This window comes from Rhodnius prolixus, unplaced genomic scaffold (assembly GCF_049639745.1).
Source record: "Rhodnius prolixus isolate KJV_2025 unplaced genomic scaffold, Rpr scaffold_2, whole genome shotgun sequence".
In the NCBI taxonomy this organism is placed as follows: Eukaryota; Metazoa; Arthropoda; class Insecta; order Hemiptera; family Reduviidae; genus Rhodnius; species Rhodnius prolixus.
The window spans coordinates 22,779,697-22,805,751 of record NW_027411592.1 but is presented as its reverse complement, the minus strand read 5'-3'; the positions used below and the strand labels follow the sequence as shown (position 1 = coordinate 22,805,751).

Sequence of the window (26,055 nt, the reverse complement as noted above, 5' to 3'; positions counted from 1 at the left end):
GCAATAAAGGCTACATGCATATCTGTGGATGTGATCAACATTAGAACTATATATGCAAGCTGGGAGAAGTGAAGTCGGGCGGTTGAAGATCACCTTGAACCGAGCCAGCATTGGCTGACCTCTGTTCGCAACTTGGATATCCACTAACTAGAGCTCCTTCCAGCCACACGTGCTCACGCCCTCGCTCAGTCTATTTTCCTTTGTCTAACTTTATTGCAGTTTAAATAAAAATTTAGTTGGTAGGTAATTAAAAATTAGCAAATATATTCTAAATAAAACTAAAATTACCTTCATTATTGTTGCTGATCTAATATTGTAGCTCACTAGACAACATTTAAAGTAACTTGAATTTTAAATATGAGGCTGCATTGACCGCTGATGTCCTCTCTGGTAACCTGACTTCCATCCGTCTCACAAGCTATACCATCAGCTGGTATAGCTCCTGAACCTTATTCACATCATATTCATAAATATTAGTTGAATTTCTTTATTGGTATTTTATAAATATTTTGGTAGCAATCTTTTTGATTTCAGCTGCGAAGGTCTCTGTTTGGTTTTTCGACGAATACATCATTCGGGTGAACCTTGACCCTCTACCATAAATTAATTAATTCTAGAAATAATTTGCAGCTTCCTTCTTTAGAGTATCAGTTTTGGAAAAGATTGTCGTCAAGGGTATTCTATCGCCATGTTCAATCCACGAGCTTCGCCGATTCTATCCAATAGTCTTCTCAAACTTCTCTCTTTAGAAAACAAATTCTCAAAACTCTATCAGACCAAAGTACCAGTTGGTATTCTCCCAAAACCCTTCAAAATAAAATTTCCTGTAAACAAAAAACTAAGTGAAAAGATACTACAATCAAAATTACACAATAGTTATTTTAAAAAAATCGTATTTCAGCAATAAAGGAGAAAATTAGTTATCTATAAATACATTTCAAATGTTATCTTTTTATAGAAAAAGTAATAAATAAATAAATAATATAAGTAATAAAATGTTAATAATTTAGTTGTACACGATGTTTCCTAGAATAATAATTCACGATAGCTACACAAATTAAACAGTACATAACAGTCATAAAAAAACAATTTTACTGGCCATTATGTATCAATGTTACCATCGTTACAGCAATATTTAGTTGAAGGATTGTCAGTTACTTAAGGATAATTTATGTCCACAATTTATCCATTTTATCGTTAAAGATTTTATCAAAAACAAACGACACGACATTTCTATTTAATATTGAGCCCTAGGGAATCTACGATTTTGTAACGAATGATGTAATCGCAGAAAACAAAAAAACTCTTGGTTTCGTGACAATAGTGTAAGTAAATCAAACTGATACAATTTCCTTCCCTCACCCCTTAGATATTTGCCTTTTTTGATCTTTCTGGATTTTATTTTAAAATAATTTAAATAAAAGATAAAATCAGTCTAAATTTGTTATCTAAACATTTTCTCATAGTTTTTTGACAGAACAGAATAAGTGATAGACATAACTGAAAAAACTGTAACCAACTAGAACGGAGTGTCGATTGTTGTCAATCAGTTGTACAAAATTAAATCTTTTCATTCAAAAATATTGTTGAAGAATTGACTGTTATTGCTTAAAAGATGGATTTTGGTCAGACATCAAACTGATGTTAAATGAAGCCGTTTCGTTCCAAATTCTTCAATTGAACTTTTTTAGGGAATTATAAAAGAATTTCACTGTAATATTTGAAAATCTTATACTTTTTATTTTCTCTTAAAACTTAGGGGAAATTTCAATTAATAAAATTCGGATTTGGTTAATATTTTTTGAAATGGTAGAAAAAAAAGTATCTAAATTGAGTAATTAAAAAGTGGAACTCGTCATTTATCTTTAGTCCTTATAGGAGTGATCCCCTTTCGGTAATATTTACATTTAGATTTCCTTCGATTTTACGACCATTGGAGGACGTCATTGCTCTTTGAGTTGGATTATTCAATGTGTGGACCTCTCTTGGAATTCTATTTCAGCGACAAAATTTGCGGATTTACATCTTCAGACAATAGACTATGGTAAATTCTACTTTAGAAAATTTATGTGGAGCCACTTCTTTACTTGATGCACTGTTAACTCGTTATAAGGTTAATCCACACCTGAAGAAAGTGGTTATATTTTTAAATTACCATTATTTATGAGCGTTAAATTAAATCATTAACAATAATCCCACATTAAAGAAAATGGCGGATCGTATTTTCTGAATAGCTTTTCAGTTTTCCGTGATATTCTAAAAAAGACACTTCCGCGGTGTCTTTGAATTTGATAAATTATCTTTTGTTTTTACTTTGAAAATTATAAATTAATAATAATTAAATTAATTTTCGTGGCAAATTCAGTTGAGTCCCAGAAGGATTGAGATTGGCTCTCCTACAACGTACTATTTCACTTAATTGCACGGTACTGTCGCCAGTTGAATAACAGTGAGAATTAAAATTGTTGAATTGTTTAAATTCCGAGTATGTACAACGGGGTAATCAATACGGAAATTTTCAGAAACTCTAACTACCAGTTCCGCACTGATCACAATAATTCCCTTTAAAAGAAGTAGATGTAAAAATATCAGCACTTCTTGTTGAACCGTGCACAGCAATCCCCGCTTATTTATTCTTCTAACTTAAGCCTAAGTAAATTACTGTACAAATGATTTTTTTTCCGTAGTATATAAATTTGAATACATAAATTCCCAAAACGTTCTTATTGCGGCTCAGCGTAGCAAGCTATTAACCGCATTACACAGTCTAGCGTGATCTTACCAACTGTACGTTGGCCGAAAATATAAATGCGTTAAATTATTTTCTTTCCAGACTTTAAAAAAAAGTAATACATTTTGCAATGGGTAAAAGATTACACGATCCATATATTTATATATATGTTTTGTATGAAGAATTCGGTAGTTTTGATTTTTTTCAAAGATGTGATCACCACCAGCCGGCGGGCCTATAATGCTTCAATCACATTCGGCCAGTAAACATCACTTACACGTTTCTTCCTTCCAAAAAAATGTTTCCAACAACCCTATAATAAAGGATTCGATTCTAAAGTTTAAAGCTGTAATAATTCTCTATGTTGACGTGTGATAAACCCTGTTATATTAGACACGGAATATCTGGGTGTAGAACTTAACAAACGAATTTAGTTTCAGAACTAAAGGAATTTACCAAAAATGTGCATAAGTAAAACTTTGAAGATTACAGAGCAAATTCTAAAAATTATTTTAACTAAATTTTAAAGATTTATGACTTTGCTCTCGTTGCTCTGAATTGCATTCAAAGTGAAAAGTCACACAAGAAATGCTAGCTACGTACTGACATAGAAGAGTATGTTTTATATGTAAGGATATTAGATTACGAGACGGTCTTCCCGTGTGTACTGTTTCTGTCAATGACCACGTACGAAATGGTCTGAAGAAAAAAAAAATTGTAAAAGCTAGCATTACACTTAAAACTACTTTTAGTTGAGAACCAAAGTTGTGAGAAGTTTTGAGACAAAATTTAACAAGCGAAAATGCAACCATGTTAATTACTTTTACTGCTTATTTACCTAATTTGTTCGAAAACGGATTTAAAACGTATACGTCCCGTGTGTGTACGTGTCCAAACTGATTTAAAAACGAAAAATGAAATTTCAAGCAGACGTGACAAGGTTTTGCTCAAAATCGGTTTACTGATAGTTTACCATTTTACTAAACCCATAATTAGTATTTTAGTATTTAGTTGAGATTAGTTAGAAAATGACACCTGATTTTCATTAAACAATCTGCGCTCTTTAGTTCTATAACTTCATATGAATACAATGATCTTTCATTTGAAAGATACCAAGAACATACTGCTGTAGAGAGGGTGGTTATGTGCCTCTTCTGTACATCATACGTTCTCACTACCTCTACAATATCTCTAAGAACCTAATAATTAGAAACCTAATTCAAAACATTTAATAAAATAAGCTGACAAAAGGTGCTACTCACTTTAAAGATTCAATTACTCAATAAAAATTAATAAAATAAAACAAACTTCTGGTATTTGATAACTCTGAACCAAAAGTTAAGAGTTAAAATCACAAATTAATTTTTATTGATAGCCGTGAACACTAAACACAAACAATTGTATTCTGGCATTTCTGACAATAACTAGTTCTGAATAATACTCATCGTTTAAAATAAAATTTAAAAAAAAAAGTGAATATTTATTAGTTAATTTAAAAAGAAATGTTATAGTTTCCCATCAGATTTTTATGAAACTAACATCCCAAGAACCTTTCTTTCTAGTTCTTAAATTTCTAGAATGCTAAACATAGAACTATCAAAAGTCATTACTCAAAATGTATAACTTGTTAGAAGTTGGAACAATTTGAATGAAAGAAAATTTATTATACTTTGTGTTTCATAAAAGAATGGTGGTGTTTTCTGTCAGTAAACAATAAGTGAGTAAAAGTGAAATATTGGTTTAAAAAGAAATGAAAATTGGGATGTAGTTATAGAATTTTTTTATTTATTTATTTACTTTTATTTTTTGGAAAAGAAGTATATCCACAAATTACTATTTATGTAAGGCCATATTTGGGACCAGATAGTCAAATCATTGTTACATTATTGCACTGCCAACAGTACCCACCTACAGCCTATAGAGTGCACTGGACGCATTCAAGATTCAACGTGGGCATAAACCTATAGTTTACATAGCGAACGATTCTTAGGAGAAGGGTCACTGAGTGGGCAGTGACAAATTTTTCTATTTACTATTGGTTTGTTATATTTTTAGTTAAAGGTCATTTTATTGAATTGCATTACTGTTAATATTATTATTAGTTTAATGCAAAGTAAAATAATCCTGTAAATTACCTTTAAATTTGTATACTTCACTGTTAAGATGAAGAAGAAATAATTGTTAGCCCAAAATGGCTATAATCAGCATTACTTCTTTGTATGCTGTTAAAGCAAACAATATTCTAATTTGAATCAAAATTGACTATATAAAGCAAGCGACTATCTTGTTATAAGCGGGGTATTGGTTCTTTAAAGTTGATTTCAGTCTAGTTTATTTCATCTTTTTTTTTTAGAAATTGGTGAACAAATCTGTTAACAATTACTTAAAATAAAAAGCAAGGGTAGATAGAAGTCAACTTTTGTTTTTAAAAAGTTTGGGTTTATGTTATACTTTTATTTTTAAGATTAATGAAGTATTTATTCAACTTGAACTTTTGCTGCGAAAAACACTTAAACCAAAGAAAGAACTATAATCAGAAAAGTTCAATATTAACGTTAAAAATTATTCACGAAAAAGTTCATGAAGTTGTGTATGTATGACTGTAAAACAAAAAATTTTTAAAAAAAGGTGCCAATTATTGATGTTCAGCTCTCAATAGGCTCCTGTAACTTTGCAGCATTTCGGCCAATATTTGGTAACAAATTTAGGAAAAAGTACCAATTTTAGTCCACAAAATAAGGTGAAAAACCGCAATTATTGTAGAAGTTCTGATTCCTTTCATCAATGACCTAATCCGAATGCGTTATAACTAATTTCACTCCCTCCTCAAACATCATCATAATCCTTAGATTCACCAAATTACCTCATCACACTTTCCAATTAATCTCCCACGACGATATAGGCGACAGTGTCTTCTTTTATAAACTGTCTATAGTGAAATTCTCAGCTATAAACTAGTCATATTTATTAGCCACCATAATTTTTTCAAAAAATTGTTGTAGGTTAAAAGTAGATAAATAAAAATAAGAACTGAAAATTTAGATAATTACTAAAATGTTGTTTCCATCCAAAAAGTGAAATCTCTTGTTAACCACAGCATCTCTTGTTGTTCGAATTATGACAATTTATAATGTTTTAGATATAGCCTAAACTTAATTAAAATAATTCTGTAGATGAGTATGATAAAAGATGATAAACAAAACATTCAAACGAAATATTTATTATCTGGTGGTTTGTTTTTTCTTGTACTAATTATTCTGCTTTATATTTGTAGTTATTTGTTATCATACATTTTTTTTTATACCAGCGTTATTGCTTAGTGTTTATGGCATCGAGTTATGTCAGTTTTATACATTATTCATTTTAGTTGTTTTCAAATTGCTGCTTTATATTTCTGGACATGGTGATTATAAAATTGAGAGAAAGTTATTTCTACATTGGGAAAGCCTGCGCCCCCCATCAAACTTGGCAGATTAGAGGAAGTGAAGTGACCTAACATGCAATCGCCAAGGAAATAATATATCCTAAGGTTAGATGTAAGGTATTAGACAATCCGCGGACACCAGAACTTATTTTATCACAAATTTAAACTTTTTTTAAAAAAATTTATTGAACTGCACAGCACATTCTTTCATCATTGGGAGCTATTAAATTGAAGTTGATCAGTAAAAACAACTTCGCAGATGTGTCAAATATTAATTAACAAATACGAATATTAACATACTAATAATTAAGGGTGAACAGAAAATTGGGAATAATAGTTATTTTTTGTGAAGTAGGACTAATTTTATTTCAGCACTTGTACAAAGAAACAGATGTTCACATAGAAGGATTTGTACCAACTATTTCCGTTATAATAAGATCCGAAAATTATTCATTTCTGGCATATCGAAAATTTGCACGATTTTATTACTTCTTCATAGGAAGGGTGAGACAAAGTTAAAAAACGAAAACGTTATAAGAGTAATATAACCGACATAAAGTGCTCCTGATGACAATCACTTGTAATTCAAGCAGTGGATATTTATGTATTAAATTAAATAATTAGGGTTGGACAACTTTATCTGGTTACAACTATTACATAACTTGACTGACTCTCACTAAATACAATCTCATCAAACATTTACGCATTTATTATTTATTTTTCGCATTTATCAATAACATCAAGTTAAGCGGGTAACTGAACATATCATGAATAAAGTAGAAAGTACACAGCAACTATATTTCTTGATTCAGCTGATATATTTTACGATTCTGACACGCACAACTACTTTACAAAATTAGGTGGACTTACGCTCTTAATTACATTAATCAAAACATAAGATCCTTTTTACAAGACCTACCTTTCTGGGTATGATTCAATAACATTAACAGCACTTGACAATTCTCGCGAGCCTGCCTCAGGAAGCAATAAGTCCTATACTCTTCAATTTCTACTCTATGGACAGACCTAAACCTAGTAGAACGATGTTACCTATTTACGTCACAATGTCATTAATAAAAGACGACCACACAGATTTTAACAAAACCATCACCGACATACAGACATCAACTAATCTTTTAACTGGTTCAAAAAATAAAAATTAAAAAAAAATTTGGAAGTGGAATAAAACCTTAAGAAAAAAATGAGCCAATATCTTACCTTTAAGAAGTTTACGAAATGAAGTTCTAAGATCCCTAAAAACAACCGAAAACGGTGGAATTTCTTCATCTTTGCAATTTCTTTTCTTATTTTAATCGGAGAGTTATTTCACGTAAATTTGAGCTCTACTTCGATCGTTTACAGAAGATTATACTTACGCTAAGAAAAGCGTTACCATAGTTACTATCGTTTAGTAAATAATTATTGTTTTTAATTTTTCAACTTTTCATTCCATAAAATAAATTAAAAAAATATATGTTAAACTAATTTCAAAATGAAGTTAATCTGTATAACGGTTGTATGTAATTGTTACCTGCTTCCAAGAGAAAGCCATTATTATCTTCAAAAACAAAAATCAAACCTTAAGAGTAACTTTAAAGATAGCCGGGAACCGCCCACCGTAACACAAAAACAGAAAATCACAGTGCGTTCAAATTTGATGCCTAGGTGTTTGGGATCGCGACCATAAGGTTTTGATCTAAATCGACCATATTACAGCAAGGATTTTTTGAGACTTACTCAAAAATTTTCTTTAACATGGTTTACTAATGGCATATTTAGATCTTTAATTTTTTATTTGTAACCTTAAATTGTTTCCTTAAAATTTGTTTAAGGGCACCTCTGGGAATTGAGTTGGGCAGGCCCCCCCTGTAATATCTTTTGCATCATATCTGGATATTGAATTGAAAATATTTTTTTTTTCTTAATAAATAAATAAAAATTCATAAAATAAAAACTTTCTTTTTTGAAAAGTAAATATTTATAAAACATTAGCAGTTAAATAAGTAATACTTTACTCCAATCATTTAATTAAATACCTTTCACGCAATAATAACTATTCTTCGGTAATTTTTTGATTAAACGACCGCTACGATTCCATACTAGATGCACTAGAACGCAAAATAAATGCATCTATTTTATCAACTTTAGATTTATTTAACATTAATAATTTAATCATAAATAATTTATTTAGACTAATAGTTTGAGTGCTCTGAAATTATTCAATTAAATACCCATTCTGTATTTTATATAGATAGATTATTCTAATCAAACCTTGCATCCAATTTTACAATCGCATTCGTGCAATTCGCATACTTGAGCAATATCATCGTAAAAACAAGGGAGTCGTTTAATTTACACAAAATGACCAACAAAATGATCTGCATTCGTGGTATTACAGTTGTATAGTTTCTTTGTAAGGTTCTGGAAGTTGGCTGTGAACCCGTTAAGCACACCAGCCACTCTAACAAGAGTTAGAGAAAAGGAAAGAAGATTGGCAGCGACCTTGAACACCAAGAACTAGTTCTATCATTATAGCCTCACTACTTATCTCTTACTGCTTTTAAACTTTAGTAAGCTCTAGAACTTTCTAAATCCTTTAAATTACCTTCATAAGAACATGTCTTCACTCAATACGCTATCATTTAGAACCTGATTGCTTCTATTAATTCAATAGTTGAATATTTTTAATCATTGTTAAATTTCTCATGATAGAACTGCTTTAAGAGGAAAATGTCAATCTGTTCTCTTTAAACTTGTGCATCCATTACTCTAACTATATTTGATTTCTGAAACTAAAAAGTTCGAAAATTAAAAACTTTATTTAGGCAGCATCTTTAATTTATAATGATAACTTTTAAATACTGGTCACATTTAAAGTATTTCTTAGAGAAAAATTAAGTAGATTAAATTATCTGAAGAAAGAAGTTTCTTTTCTGGATTAAAGCCTTACATTAGGAATTATTTATTAGGAAATTGCGCACGTTCAACATCATAAATCAAGTGCATGGGAGGAACAAATGATATAGAGAATAATAAAGAGAAACCAAACGAAGTTACTAAAGAATAATTCACACAAGTTTTGTATTTTGTGAAAGTTTGTTTGATTAATTAATTTCAGGTTTGTGTAAAGATGAACATCTGCATAATATGTGCAGTTTCAAAGTTCAGTCCATCAGTGATAGTCTGTTAAAGAGAAAAGTGGAAAAGTGAGAATTTGTTCCCTACATTTAACCCTAAAACTGGGCGGGGCTATTAAACGACTCAGGGGACGGTGGTAGGCTCAGGTTTAATCAGAAGACGTTCTATAAAATGGAAATGCTTTGAAATCTTAGTGAAAAGAAATTATTTCAGTAAGCCACTGAAATCTGTCAACAAAATCAAAAGCAAATTTGTCGTATAACAGAAGTCATTAGTTTGTGGCTTATTTGATGTCTGTTGGTCATCAATATTAATTTAGTACTAATTCAAATTCGATGCTTTACAAACTTACTTTGGTCAACTCAAAAAATTATAACTTATTTAACAAACATATAAAATAAATCTGCAGCCTCAAGTTGAAGTAATGAATTAATCGAAACAAAAAAGTGATATTTCTGCTTTTATGAGAAAACTTTTTCTGTATAAACAAACTTTAGGACGAATAGAATTTAGGCAGTTTCCTCATTAAAGATGAAAAAGTTTTGCACATTACCAACATTTGGATGTATTCCATTAATCTTCAATCAAATATATGAAGATATAAAAATGAAAATGCCTAGATACATTTTGAATTCTTTTTTGGCGTTAAAATTTACGCAAAATCTCTAAAATTGCTTTGAGAAATTGAAAATCTGTACAAAATTCGTCCTTCTCACTAAACTAATTTTTAATTTGGTTATGCGCAATGAATATTTCCTTTTTATCATTAGGCGATCTTGTTTTAAGAATGCAGTTCTATGTCGAGACATTATTTAGTTGTTATTTCATAGAGTTTCAAGATGCACAAAAAATCTATATTTGCAGGGGAACGGCTAGTAATTTTGGTTTTTGAAAAAGGGGGGAGTAGATGAAAAAAGTTTGGGAATCTGCAGACTGGTCAGATAACTGGATTCAAAAAGACAATAGTTCTATTAAAAAAATCAATAATAGTAATAATATTTTTCTCGCAATGGACTTACCTTGAACTTATTAGTGTACCAACTGATGGATTGGAGTAACAGATCAGTGTTGCGTCACAAGACGTGCTGTACTGCTTAAGTCGTGAGAAGGATGAAAACGTGGTTGCACTAACTGGATGCTGTATCTCTTATTATTGCCAAGAAACAAACAAAAACAATCACATTGTTTTAAAGTATTCTTTTTTACACTTTACAACCACATTTAAGATGATTGATTCTCGTATTCGACGAGGGTATTCATGTATTTATTCATGACGCGTAAAGAATCTGTTTAATGTCAAGCATTTACACATTAGTCTGAAACAAAAATCAAAGGTCTTATTTATAATTCCATTAAAGACACTTTTTTAATAAAAAGTTCATTATAGCTTCCCTTAAACACATACAGTTTTTTTTATCAGATATTTTCAAATATTCTGATGACTGTTAAAATTATAAAAATGCTTTGGTCTTCATAAGGAAAATAAAGTAACTTATCGTCGCTGCTTAACCAAAACTTACCAAACAGTTAGTTCACTTAACAAACAAAACGTGGTTTTCGAAAAATGGGTCTCTAACCATAAAATTTTGAACATCTGACCATAACCTACTTCCTTTTGTAGCAATTAAAACAGTAAACTTACCGATAGTAAAACCTGAACTTACATGAATTTATGAATCTTTTCAACAATATTTTAAAAACTACGTAGACTTCCCAAGATTCCACTAATTGTTTCCTCAATGTTCCTGTTTTACAAACTTTTTGCTCACTCGGTGATTAATTTTAGTATCTCAGTATTCTTTTTACTAAAGTCTTCGAATACACTTTTTATCAGATGCGCATTTTTAAGTGATTAGTTGTTCGGCTGATGTTGACTTTAAAGGGTCAAAACGTCCCTGTAAAAATGATTAAAACAGAAAAGATGAACAACTGTTTTACCAGTTATTCAAGAACTAAGCAAAAGAATTCTTGGATTGTAAAATTAATCAATTCGTAATATCAGTACCTCGGAGGTCTACAACACTATGTCACATTTTAAATTTTTTACAGGAGAGCAAATGAAAGAGTTTTTTCGCGGTTTTTTCTTACTTATAAGTCCACGGGAGATATTTTGCTTAAATCTTTGGTGATAATAAGTAACATAGATGCACGTTAATAGATGGTTGTGTAATAAAAAACAATAATTTTGTATTAGAAACATTAAAAAAAGAAATTTTGAAAAAATGGACTTAGCGTTGTATACCTCCGAGGTACTGATACATTTAAATTTTTATTTAATTTATTTATTTTGGCCTCTTGTGCCAAGCGAATCAGCCAGAGAAAGATATAAGTTAATTTTAGATTAAGCACTATAAAATTGCTTTAATTCAGAATATTTCTCTTCTACACAACGGTCAGTAGCAAACTGCAACGTTTTAATTTGCTATAATACAAGTCATGAAAAATCTAATCCGGCAAAGTTCACCGAAGTCGAACTTAAAGCATTTGTCGACCTATTGGGTTCTCTCAAATCAGCCCAGGAGCAACATTTGGCGAGAACAGCGGCTCTCAAGATCGGCTTCAGTTTGTTAGCGCTAAACTTAAGTAACCGTTTTGTAAGCGTAGTGAGGTGGAATGAGATTATATCGCCCAGGCCGGATTTTTTGCCCAGGATTTCTGGTAGTTTCATACTCCTCAAGAGTCCAGTGCCTTCTACGCCAATAATGTTCAACATTCATTCCGCCTAAGTGGTAGGTGTGGCCTGTCTTCTACCACGTTTGAAACTTTCTGCGACTAGCCTTTTTACTGATATTCTCACTTCTAAGAAGTATTTTTATTTCTCCATAAAACTGTATTTTCGTGAAAAATCAAGATTAAATCAGCTTGTTTGTAACATTCCATATGGCGACGAGTACGAGATACGTAGTAAAAATATCTAATGTAGACACGATTTTTGTTTTCTTTATCACATTTTACTAAATTTTATTTCAACTTAAACTTTACCAAAACATAATGAACTTCAATGTTATATATGTTGCCTTTATGGAACCATTTTCGAAATTAAAAAGCGAAAACCTGGAAAATCCTCTCAATGAAGTGGTAGTTCGGTTGATCAATTTTCACCAAGATCTTATTGCCCCAACTTCTCGCGGCGCCTCAAGCGAAATATCAAATTTGAACTTTCTCGGAATTTTCGTGTTTGAATAAAGTTGAAAACATGAACACTTACTAATTTGGAAAACCTTCATTTTTCGAACTAAGGTGACACCTAATATTTCCGCCGAAAAATCAGAATCGAAAAACCACATGATTATACTAGTTTCGAGGAGAAAGAGACTATTGGAAGAGAATGTGGTCATAAACAAATTTACATTCTTACTAAAATGGCTGACTCTTAGTTACTAGTTTCATGTTTATTTATTTTGTTGTTTCTGTGTAAGTCTACTTTAGCACACTATAAAACAGTTAAACAAGACTGTTGATTTATTGCCTTATTGAATTTCATATTTGAATTTCTATATTTCTATTGTTTTACTGAATTTTTTCCTTTCATACCACAATAATTCTTTATTGCTTAGAAAAAAAAAATATATCATATTAGCATTTTCATCACTAATGCAATATGCAATCTAGTTACGTCAGTTATGACAGATGTTGCACTCTATGTTGAAAACTTTATTCAAATTTTATGAACATTGTATGGTCTTCTAAGCGAAAAAAGAGTTACCTATGTGCAGCATAATGGCAACCACATTGCTATCATGTTTCTGTCGGGACGATATATTGTCGATAATTTATTTTCTAGCTTTACGTCTTAGAATAATAAACAGTGCATACAATTGGTGTCTACATACATTAAGGTGGATGGATATAAATTTTCTAGAAGATGAAAATCAGAGAAGTGCCTGCCTTTCTTCCTTGCACTTCTGCGGTAATTGTTTGCACTAAGTGCAACATGCAGTCACTTTTTAATGTTTGTAAAAACAATTGAAGCTGCATTCCTGTAACTCCTGGAGCTTTGATGCAGAATAAATTCCTCAGATTAGTGACCTTTACTCTTCATATTCGTATAGATTAGAATTACACCTCATCTACCTTGCGGTGTAGAGGCTGGATATAAAGTGTCGCTATCCAACGACAACTTCTTGGAATTTGTTTATACAATCAAGGATCCTTGATATTATTACACTACTCAGCATAATATAGATATATCTACAGATCTATGTTATACAAATCTATACGTATTATTGCATATTTGCATTACTGATGAAAGTGCTAGTATGATATTTTTTATAAAAAAGATAAAGAATTATTGTGGAATGAAAGGAAAAAATGCAGTAGCACAATAGAAATATAGAAATTCAAATTAAGTTGATTGTAAAATCAATTTTGTTGCAACTGGGAGGGGGTTGATTCAGTACTATTCCATCCTGGAGGATTTTGGAGAATAACTTGTATAAATCAAGATATAATTTATATAATTGGAGAGATTTTAAATTTTATCAGATTTCAAATTATAGACTAGCATTAATATAGAATAAATTGAAGGCTAACCTTAAGCTGTAGGATTAGGCGACTCTGGAAGGATGAGGAACCAAAAGGAGCTCAAGGATTTAGCCGGGAACCTTTACACTTAGCTGGCGATTAGGCTTTCCATTCAGCACTGCAACATAAGTAAGTTATCATGAGTTTATAAACCCAAGAGTGGTTGAAACGAGATCAAAGCAGGCATCTTGCGAAATATGTTGCAACTAATAAAGTAGGGGTTGGCTGAAATAAATCAAACTGGCGCCTCAAGGAATTGTGAGTTCAAATTTAAAGTATGGTCATACTATATTGTAGACAAACACCTTACCATATGGTGGTACTAACAATTAAACGTAAACTGTTCGCTAGCTTGAACCCAACTTTAACTGAACTGTTATGATGCAGAAAGGAAATATAGGGCTTGACTCCCACCCTTACTGTGCTCACGGCCAGCCTTATTATTTTTAATAAACGATTGAACAGGATTGCCACATGCCCGGGAAATTCAAATTTAATTTCCGTAATGGCGGAACAGTACCAATCATTCTGAATCATTAGACCCATTCCTGCTCCATCAGCCATTACCTGCCTAGGAACTGGTGAGAACCCAGTCGTGCCCTGAGCGATAGTGGATCGGCATGGGACCTAGCCTGGTCCGGATAAGGTCCAGCGACTAGTTACCGGCAGGTTCTTGGAGAGTCGTGCCTCTTGCCTTGACCTGCTACTGAGATGTACAATAATATGCACTCAGCAAATTCGGCAGTAAACATAAAAATGCTAAAAAATATCTTTTCTTTTATTAGGTTATATAAATTTATATAATGAACATAAACTTGAATAGTTGAATAACATTTATTTCCATTTTGGGAAATGTAAGCTTTTCACCTCCGCTAACCTGATCTGAGCTGCGATCCTCATTTTGAGAATACAAGATTTACACCTTCTCAATATTTTATTACAAAAATTTTGAAGAAAATAATAGATATAATCGTTTTAAATAAAATAAGTTGCTTTCAATGCAATTTTTTTACTTTTGTTTATGAACCTCAAGTAAAAAATATTTTTATCCAAAACTGTCATAATTTTCTGTTTCTTTTGAAACATTCAGATCACGTAAAACGTTTGTGTCATGTAAGTAAGAATGTATGGGGGTCACGTATTGTAAGGGTCCATATCCCATTGTGGGGGCAGCCTCCGAACTAGGGAACTCTGGCTTTCAGTATCTTCACATGAACCAGCGAGAGATACGTTTGTGTGAAAGTGCTGTTTGTTTTCATTTTTCACCATTAATTTCCATGTTTTCAGAATAATAATATAAACTACATTTTGTAGTTGAATGTTTGTAGTGTAGAATTTGATGTTGTAACCAAATAGTTATATATATATATATACCTATATACATATTTTAATGAATAATTTCATGTAGTGTTGAAATCTTGTTTCTCTTCACCGTGGAGCTGTTATGTTTCAAGTGTTAAGTTTCATGTTTCATGTTTGTTGTGTTTACATAAGTGAAAACTTCAACCACTACGGTTTTTAAGTAGCAGATACTGTTTGTGAAATAAAAAGGACTTCTCAAAACTTTTTCCAACGCTTTATTTTTATATGTTCGTGACTTGCTAACAATGAGCTTTGTTTTTATTACTTGCTTAGTTTTGAATATTAATTTTTTTGCTTTTTACAAAAAAAAAGTTGATGTTATTGTGCTTTCGCCAAAAACTATCTCCACTTATTTTTGCAGACGTTCACTAACACTAAGGAGCTCAAATTCTTCCCTACCTCCGGGATTTTTCATAAATCTCATCGTTGGTCTCTCTTCTCAGTTGTCTAATAGGTAAACTACTCAGGTCCTCTGTATTTTAAAACCATCCTGAATGATAGCCTGCCCCAGGGATTCCTTCGCTCTAGGAACCCCTGTATTTTTTAACATTGTAATTCGATTCTTCTCCATCCTATTTAAGGGATCTTAACCCTTGAATATTGGTTCACGCGTTTAGGGCGGTAATTATTTACAATAAAGATAACAACAACAATAAGAACAACCAAAAGAATAAGAGTAATACCTAAAAACGCCATTTTTTATTCATTTTTGGCAACGTTTTTCTCAAAATCTATTAAAACTGCGGTGTTGGGAAAAATTACTTTCGAAAAATAACTCTCGATTATTTATCTTAGAGAAAATTTGGGAATTTTATCTTTAATAGAAATAGAGAAAAATATGGTTAAAGTTGAGTGTTTTTAACGTTACTCTTTTTCGTGCAGTTTTTGACGATCAACCCTTATACCGAATAGTTTTAATTTCATCAAAAAAAGGATTACTTACGTTCAATAAGTAGCAGAAATTAGTGATATTTATTAGATCAGAAGTGAATCCATGAAGTGGGGACAGTTTTGCTCAAAAAGAGAGTCTGAACATTTTTTTCTCACAAGCCTGCAGAAATAAAATAAACTTGGATAAAAAGTTTAGTTTAACTGTCTGGTAGTAAACTGTCCAGAAAATATCAAGATTGAAATGCTGTGGATATTTGACAGCCATTCAAAGTAAGCAAAACTTTTCGCTAATATATGAAGTGTAAGTCAAGTAACTCAGAATCAAATCTTATCAAGGCTTCAAACTCCGCCTTTTAAAAAAACACTCAGAAACTTATGAGCCGTTTAATCCAATCAATCATATTTTTTTATACAAAATAATGGAATAGAAAAAAGAAGTGGAATAAATAGAGTTTATAAGCCAGAGGCAAGCATTTCGTAAACATGCAAATTATTACATGACCGCTGAGCATTTCTGTTTGACCTTTCTAGCTGAAAGTGCTTTAATGTGATTCAAGGATATCACTGCCTATGTGAAAATGATCTATTTCTATTCTGTATCTTCATTTCCAATCGCAAGTTCCAGCTGCGATGCGTTACATCTGTTTTTAGTTTCTGGAAAAATTCAGATTTTTATCTACTTTGCTTGGTTTACTGTATTTGGGTAGAGACTTTGTCAAAAGTTATTGAACAACTAACAGACTGATTTAATCAGCACAGTATGTGAAGACAACTTTGAAATGGATGCCGATGTATCCATTAACTGAACATCAAGAAGGAGGATGATCCGAAAATAGCCCGAATTAAAGAAAAAAGCTTCCTATATTAATGAAATCCCATAAATATTTATTTTGTTTCAGTTACTCTGCATCTAGTTTTTGCAAAATATTTATTGCAATATTGATGTCTGTATACAAATAAAAAAAATAAGTAAAGCGATCCAAGCTCCTTACTTTTGGACAGATCTTACCTTTCAGGAAACAGTTTGATTTAGTGGTTGAGTGCGGACTAGTATGAACAGATTCTCAGTTCGTGTTCCTATTAGTTTAGTAAAATACTTTTTATTTCTTAGGAAATTATTAAATAATAAAGTATGATGACCTTCCGCACTCAGACCACGATACTAGTTTGTTAGGAGGACGTTAAGTCCCGCATGAATCCATAGGCGATTACTTTACATTACTGGGACCAGCCTGTGAATCCAGTCCTGCAGAGAGGCGACTCCTTAAGAGCTTCAAAGCTGACCAATCTAACAAATAACGGACGTTATCCTAGGGATGGTAACAGTGAGTGCACAGTGGAAAATACGGCATCGTTCGGGCACGATTGGCGAAGGTGCATGGTTCTGAAGGCCAGTATCCCTCCTATTGAGAACTTGCTAAGTAAGTTCAACTATTTAGATGAGATTAATCAGAGAGGCCAACTTAAATGAAGTAGCATTCCCAAATATATAGCATTTTTTTTTTGTATAACAAAATACGCATTTTATGTGTGTCATAACCATCGTGAATTTTAGTTGTTACTTTTTGTTTTTTGGTGCATCGATATTTAGACCATTAGCGTCGATTTTAATTGATGCTAACTTCAATTTTAAAGACAATTATATGATAGGGTGCAACTAGAATCTGCATTTTTACAAAACAATAGTACCGCTCGTGATTTTATAACCATAATCATTTTGAATTGATTCCTAATGGGCAAGCTGTCTCATCTGAACTTAAAACAAAAAGATTTTTATTATTAATTACACAAGTACGCTACCTAGGACTGTATTTAGACAGTCGACTTACATGGAACCCACCCCTGAAAAGGCAAGAACTCAATAGACTGTACGGACAACTACGAAGACTGCTAGGGCAGAGACCAGCCATGAATGTTCAGAACAAACTGACTCTATACAATAACACTACTAAGACCCATCTGGACCTATGGCGCTCTGCGAAACCTTCCAACATCCAAAGAATCCAATCCTTTCAATCTAAAGTCCTTCGGCATATCGTCAACGCTCCCTTATTATGTATCCAATTTAACCCTTCAAACAGACCTCAATATCCCCTTTTGTCAATGACCTAATCCATTCTCGGCTTCCTTAATTTCCATAATAGCCTAACCATACATCCAACAGCACAAACCTTATCCACAACAGCCCATCCCGACAGTCCTCCGCGACGCTTAAAAGGACGTTGGCCCCGCGACCTTTTATCAATTTCCTAAACTTCCTTACAAACTCTAGAGAGTTCCAGCATTGGCTGGCCCCTCTCCACATGCCTTGCCGATTGTGGCGCTGGATCCACCAGGATTCAGCCTACAATCTGTGCATAACTCAATTAAGAACACATTTACTGATGTATATGTATATGTACAGGTTGTAAATAAATAAAAAAAATTATTAAATAAATAATAATTAGAAATAATTCTGTATAATTAAATCGGCATCAGATTAAATAACTGCCTTTAAAGAAGTTTTATTCGTGTAAAACAAATTTTATACGTACAAATTTTCAAAATTTACAAAAAAATGATCTCCAAATTTCAGTGAGCCATAAAACCAACATAACTTCATTTTAGCGCTCTTTAGATTTAAAAAAAAATAAAAAAAGCCATCGCCCATACAAAACAATCACCTTATGGTTATTTATAATTTCTATAAAACGATAACCTCGCTTAAACTTAAGTTCTATAGCCCATCATACCATTAAATATTCAACTAATCCGTGTTATAGGCGATGTTTAAAAGATTGCCTATCAATATCGCCTTATCGGTTTAAAAGATCACAGTAAATATTATGATTTGTCCGTACAATACGGTGCACAATCTTTAGAAACATTTTTTTTTATTTGTTATTTTTATCATATTGTATCACAATAGACGCCCACAATAATAATATATGTTAATCATTTGTTGAATTAATCATTATTATAATATATTGGAGATTGTAGTGATTTTATAATCATATTAAATAATCTGACACATTATATGAAACAATGCATCTTTTTATGGGCTATTTTTTGGGTATTTAAAAAGTTAAATGAAAAAGTAGTAAAAAAGCGGGTTGATTTATCTCTTATTAAAGCCAACATTTTCTTGTAGATTTACAACTCAAAGTTGTTTACTTCGATCATCTGCTACTAATATAACACGACAATATCGCCTATCATGCATAAAAATTGGGCAATTGTAGCTTTTCTACACCAATTTAAGCCTTATTATTATTTTATTGCGTACAATTTTCTTTAACTACCTTTTTATTACTTATATTCATGAAAGTTCTTTAGAAGTGAAGCTCTTTAGGAGGAAAAATTTAACATAGGAGTGAGCTAAAAGCTATCACAAGTATAATGCGCGTTTCCTGCATCTCCATTTTTTAATCGAGGGCATTCAACTTTAAGTTAGAAGACCAGAACTCAATTTGTCTCGACCAGAGATCCGAACTTGTACAGCTAGTTTCTAAGTATATTTGAACCTTGATCTCCCTGTACAATATTGACCGGCAACTCGTCATATTCTGTACCGTCGAGACACTTCCTTTGGAGAAGTCTGATATAATATCAAATGTCGCTTACCAATATTGAATTAACCCAATTAGAGAAATTACTTTGACGAATTTTACACGTCATGAATGTTTATAAACATCAATCGCATTTTCCAGCCACTGTTCGAACAAGATAGAGAATTAGATAAGTAAAAAGGGTGTTTATTAAATTGAGATAGTGATCCGAGTTGAAACTGCTCGTGTTAATGTCTCTCAAACTTTGCTTATTACTATTAACTGTCAAACTATTTGCTTGCTGAGTTGCAATTTAATTTCAGTTTAAATATTAACAAAGAAATAACTTACTTTAAAATTGAATAAATAACTTTTAAAATTGCTTGGGATTCCCCGGGACAATCCGAAAGAAAGTCATCTCAGATCTTAATTTCCTTTTAGATCTGAATTTTATTTAAACGTTTACTAACGTTGCATGGTTCCATTGTGTAACATACGCTCATAGAGAAGTTATGGCGATATATTTGCGGGATTTGGTAAATTTTAAAAGTGAAGCTAACAAAAATTAATTTATTTAACTTTACTGGGGAAGGGATTAGTACAGTGGTTAATGTACTGGATTCATCCGCCGAGGACCCGGGTTCAAATCCCTTGGATTTTCTTTTCTTAGGAGCTTTTTAATGTTCACTGTCCGGAAATGGGTAGCTGTCTGTAAGAATGAACCGATAAAGTCTCTGGGTACCTACCAATAACCTTAAATGCTGACGCGCCTTCTACAAATTTTTAAAAATTACAAAATGGCGATTTTCGTGCTACAGTAAAAAACTTCTCTGCAAATCCTGCAAAGTTGGCAACTCAAGCCTTTAAGTCTCTGGCAGCCATTTCCTCTTCACACATTAGTTGTCCTGGGGCGACTCTTACTGTTTCTGGCTATCTTCGGGAGGTATCCTTCTAAGGTGATCATACTAAATTCATTCCTTCTTTCCTTTTCTCTTTTCTATCCTTAATCCCATTTCTTTTTCTTCTTTTTATCCGTACCTCAGCTCATGGCGAATCCTTCCATTCATCGCTTTGAACGTTTTATAACCTCCCCATTTTCGAAAAATGTGCAAAGTGAAGAGTCTGTAAACCCAGTTAGGTGAAGATGGCTTTGCAAGTAAGCATCACCATTTATCATCGTCAAGACAGCTCTTAGTGGGAAGTTCGCGAGGACCGTTTTTGGCCTTCTCTATTCCTCCTCCTCTATCCCGCGTTGTATTTTGCAAACACCTCCACTAATCCTTCCACTAACGTCAGGATTGTAGACTAGGTCTCAGCACTATTAGCAAGGATACATCTGAAGATGGAGTAGAAAATTCTATTTTTTTTATTTCCCTTTGGAACTCCTAATTACTTCAACATAAATTTAAGTAACTATTAACCATTAATTGATCTTAATTATACTTAAATTTATTTATGGTACAAATAAAGGAAGTTTTCAAATATTTCCTCAGTTCAGCTGGTACTTTTTCTATGCTTGCGTTTAAAATACGTTATTTTAAAAAATGAAAGAGGTTGCCGCCGTACTAGGAAACTATAATGGTAAAGTTGTACTAGTTGTTTGAGGTATTGCAATCTCTAAATAGTGTTTGCATTCCATTTTAAATGGTGGTATATTTGTTGCGGCTGAGTTCCTAGTAAAGATAAGTATGATGTTAGTCGGCCAAAGAACAAGAGAACTGGCCGAAGAAATGAGTTGTTTAATTGACTTCAGTAAAGAAGTGCTGACAATTTGCGCACTTACTGGGGTTATGTTTGCGTTCGCAGCCAGTGGCAGTATTGCCGGATTGGAAGAATTGTGGCCGAACTAGCCTTGACCCATGGAACAGAGGTGCTTGGAGGACAGTAGCCTCTGCGACCGGCTTCGCCACTGTATGCACCTTCTCCAAACCGGTCTCAAATTCCCTGCACTTCCCCTGCTTGTATACCGTTCAAACATTCCCCTCCAATACCTCACCTCATCTCCAATACTAGACATTAAACATTGTATTTACACCTTCAATTACATTACAATCATAATGTGCAATATTATCGCATTGTGATTATTTAATAATAACAATGATAAAGCGAGTAAACCGCTGCACTATTCACTTTATAAAGTACGTATGAAGTGTCAAAGATACCTGCTAACGTCACGCCACACAATTATCCAATTTAGTAGATATGTAACAGAGTAGCGAAAGTAGTTTTCCATTACCCATTATATATGAAACATTGTAATTATTAGTATTTACTTTAAATCATTATCGCTCTAATTCTCTTTGCTGTTTAAATGGCGTTATACACGCCATTTTTTGAAAAAATTGAAAACTCATCACTTTATTTCAATTACACTATTCATACTGAACTTAATTTGTTCAGAATTTTTTTTTTTTTTTTTCAAATCGTAACCTTTTTTTAAAGATGACATTAATTATTTGGAATTAAGGGAAAAGGTATACCTACATGTTGATAGCTTTATTTGAGAAGTTCGTTCCACAGTATCCAATTTCATTTTATTTGACAGCACATATCTTCTTGCCAGTAGTTCAGAAAATGGTGTTTTCCAAAATAAAATATCAACTATTTACAAAAAAATATTGTAATTTAAAAAAACTTAATTTCTTAAATTAGAGAATGATAAATATCTATAATCAAAAATTATTCTCGACTTGAGGAAAATCTTCTTTTTTAAAAAATTTATTTGTCAAGTTACACCAGCGCTAGATGCACTATTAGTAACAATGACAATAACTGACACCACTACAACCCCACTAATTGAGGGGTGAAGTTACCCAGCGATAACACTCCCTAAGTCATCTCCTGGATTAGCTACTCTCTTCAGAAGAGAGAAAATCGCGAGGCCACTGGACGTTTTAATCGTCTGGGAGGATGATCTGGATGGTGATGAGGTGATAAATGGCGGAGAAGAGGATTGGAATAAGAGTGCAAGTTCTAATGAAAACTTTTATAGTAAGTTCGTGCAACCTGGACCTACAAACGGAATTTCTAGGACTGTGTGGATAGTTATATTTGGAGCGTTAACGATAGTGCGGAGAATTTTAGACTGAAGAGATTGAATTCTGTGAAGATTGGAGCTTTTCTTTGAACCCCACAGTTCAATACCTACGTCCAGGCGGGTTTTAGTATGGAATTGTAAAACAGTCAGAGGAAAATCTAAAATTCAAAAACAGAGCACTGTTAAAATTATTTATATTATATAATGGGTATTATTTAACTTTTGATACTAAAACTAGATCTTGGTAGATCGATTGAGAGCTTTGTTAAATCCTATGTGCTTACAGATTAGAGCTGTGCCTATTACCAATTTGTGAAGACTGGCTGAAGAGAGAAAAGTTCTTCAACAATTTCGAGAGTCTATTTCACTTTCTTTTTTTTTTAAATTATATTTTTTAAGATTTTGGACGTTCGCAAAGAACTGGCGACATTTTCTCTGTCTATACAGGATAACGGTTAAATAACTTTTAATCTCTAATGGAGCTAGTTTAGACATCTGGTTTTAGATTGAGTATGGGATTAGGTCTAATGGAGCGTAAAGAATATTGAGAATCCCACTCAAAATAATTATATGGAAGCTGATCAGAGTGTGAGTAAATATGTGTGTTTGTGAGTACGCGCCTGTGCTATTTGTTTAGAGTGAGATAATGTATTTATTGTGGGATTAATATGAATGATTTTTAATTTAAGCTGCAGATTTTCTGAGTTGGTGGAATATTTGTGATTGGCCTTCAATTAATATTGCCGATAAGATCAAGATAAATTTAGTAGCTTTGTCCTTAGAAGCTAATGCCCAATAAAGACTTCGTAGCCAAATAAATAGTGGCTAAGCGCGTGGCTTTGTAAGTAGGAGATCGCCAGTTCGAATTCCGCATATAGCTACTTTTTATTTGTTTGAAAAAATTGTTTAGAGTAAAGTATGTGCTTATGCCCCGTCCACGACACCTAGTTGGTAGTAGGACGTTAAGCCCCGCCTGAAAAAATAGCCAATCACTTTACTTTAGATAGCTTTATGAGCTAGTCGTAAGTGATGATGTTTAAACAGTAATGGCTTATGTTAACTCAAACACTACGTTTAACCACTATTCATCTAATTTGGAATGTCATAATAGCTTTTAATATTAATCGATGTTGAATAAGTAGAGAATGTTTAAGATTTTTGAAGAGGCATTTTTTAGGAATGCTAAAAATTGTAGTTTGGAAAAACCACTTTAAAAAGAAATTCTCCTCAGAAAAAGTAATAACAATAACAGATATTTAGGTAGGTTAATTAGTTTACAAAGTTAGCAGAAAATTCTTGTGTCGAGTTTGAGGATATTGATTAAGATCACGGCCGAAACCTAATTTCTTGTTAATTTTTTTTTCGTTTCTACTTCTGATTAGTTCTGAAATGAAACACGAAATGAATAATATAAAATTTAAGTTTTAACAAACTTTTGGAATTTTGAGCTCGTCAAAATAAGATAGTGAGCAATTGAATTAAACAAATATACTGTTCATTGAACAAATAATAAATTTTTGTGATATTTAAACAGTTACCTCTATTTGAATAGTTGTAGCTCAGAGAGTATTTAATAAACGGAAAAGAGCCTACGAGTGGGTCATTTAATTTACACTATCTAAACTGTACTTTCTCTACATAATATTAGAATAGAATTTATTTCAATTTTTTGGACCACTCTGAAAGTTTAAAGTGAAAGTATATTTATGAGTGTTTGATATCAATTACTTTGTTACTTTATTTAGGGAACGAAGTAATTTTCAATATAATTAAAATGATTCTCCTCTCAATAAAGTGGCCATATTGATATTCCAATTACAATTCCTCAGTTTTATTTTTATTTCATTTCAACCGCTCGAGAAGCACTTGGAATCTGTTCCACTCCTTTTTTGTAATGGATTTATAAAGAATATTTTTCATAATGACAGATCCTTCCAGACCATTGCCATTAATTTATTGATATTTATTTCTATTTTACATTTAGTTGTAAAAACGAAGAAATAAAATATTTAAGATGTAAATTTATTTCAAATTCTAATTCAGATTTAAATAATAAAAGTTATTTATCAAGTTTTCAATTATTTTAATAAATTTATAACAAATCAAATGTATACAGTGTTTCCAATTAAATATGTATTTTATTGATTACTTTATAATCGCTTTAAAAGGAAACATAAATTTAGTTTTAACTGTCGGCTTTCAAATTTTGCCAAGTAAACAAATTATTCACCATTCAAGTACATATGGGAAGATGTTTTAGATGAGAAGAAAATCAATTGAGAATGAAATTGTTGTAAATACTGATTCATGATATTCTTTTCTTATTTTTTATTTATTTTATTTATAATATTATACTGTGTAAGACTAAAAGGGATATTTGCCAGCGCCACACCAAGGGTGCAATTAATTAAAAAGAAAAGAATGCCCCAATTCCGACCTCCAGGGGCTGGTGTTCCTCAAGGTAGCATTCCTGGACCTCTTCTCTACACTGTGTTCTTGACCTTCTATAACTCTAAACTTAATTCCTCTTCCTTCTGCTAACTTAGTTCGCTACCTTGGGATGTACATCGAAAAACGATTAAACGTAGAACCCGCACACTAGACTAAAAAGACTTGAACCTAACCGACGGAACAAATTACTATAACGACTTATTGGCAGACAATCGAAGCTACCAGTAAAACATAAACGACTAACGTACAACAGCGTACTCAAACCGATCTGGGCTTACCTTACGGGCTTGAATTGTGGCGTTCAACCAAACATTCCAATTCACAAAAATCCAGTCCTTTCAATCGAAAATACTTCGTCAGATTATGGATGCTTCATTTTATGTCTTTAACGCTACTCTTCACAATGATCTTAAAATCTCAATTGTAACTGAAGCATTTTTTTCCTACGGTTTTCCACAACTCGTGGTTCCCTTCAGCCATCGAGTGTAAATGTTTTTTTGCTTTTTTTTAAGCAACACGATCCTCTGCCAGTTCCTCCGTCAGACCATAACCTGCCATCATCTTCTCCACCTAGTCCCTCAATCTACTTCTAGGTCTTCCTCTCCTCCTTCAGCCATCCACCTCGCTATCCATCACCTCCTTAGGCAATCTTTCTGGACCCATCCTCCTTACTCACATCCGTACCACGTGAGTGCTTAAGTTCCAAGACGTTCCTCTCCACTCCCATCCTCTTCCTGTTATAATCATTTCTCTGGACTTTGTCCCTCCTCGAACATCCAGCAGATCTTCTCCAAAAATCCATTTTTACTGCCAGGAGTCTCTCGCACTGTCTTCTGTTCAAAATCCATGTCTCTGCGCCATAAAGTGGGATACCTTAGAGAATCGATGTACAGATCAGCCTCTTGGTTCTGGGTAGCAAATTTCCGCTCCATATTTCTGGGTTCAATAGTCCTATTAATTCTTTCCCCTC

General features: G+C 32.5%; 1 protein-coding gene and 1 long non-coding RNA gene across 8 annotated transcripts in view; one reads left to right on the top strand and one right to left on the bottom strand.

Annotated features, from left to right (window-relative positions):
• The window catches only part of Shrm (shroom), a 689,404-nt gene that overhangs the window by 27,784 nt on the left and 635,565 nt on the right, over positions 1 to 26,055 (top strand). The gene's annotated exons all lie outside the window — the stretch shown is intronic.
• The window catches only part of LOC141449287 (uncharacterized), a 239,914-nt gene that overhangs the window by 2,733 nt on the left and 211,126 nt on the right, over positions 1 to 26,055 (bottom strand). For 3 of the 5 annotated variants that reach the window (XR_012455430.1, XR_012455429.1, XR_012455432.1), the window contains 5 exons: positions 13,827 to 13,935; positions 10,958 to 11,188; positions 10,313 to 10,609; positions 8,761 to 8,947; positions 289 to 824 (listed from right to left, as the gene is read on the bottom strand). This is a non-coding gene — a long non-coding RNA (uncharacterized lncRNA). Of the gene's footprint in view, positions 1 to 288; positions 825 to 8,760; positions 8,948 to 10,312; positions 10,610 to 10,957; positions 11,189 to 12,501; positions 12,655 to 13,826; positions 13,936 to 14,127; positions 14,244 to 26,055 lie in introns of those variants that run through there. The other 2 variants (XR_012455431.1, XR_012455433.1) reach the window with 2 other exon arrangements.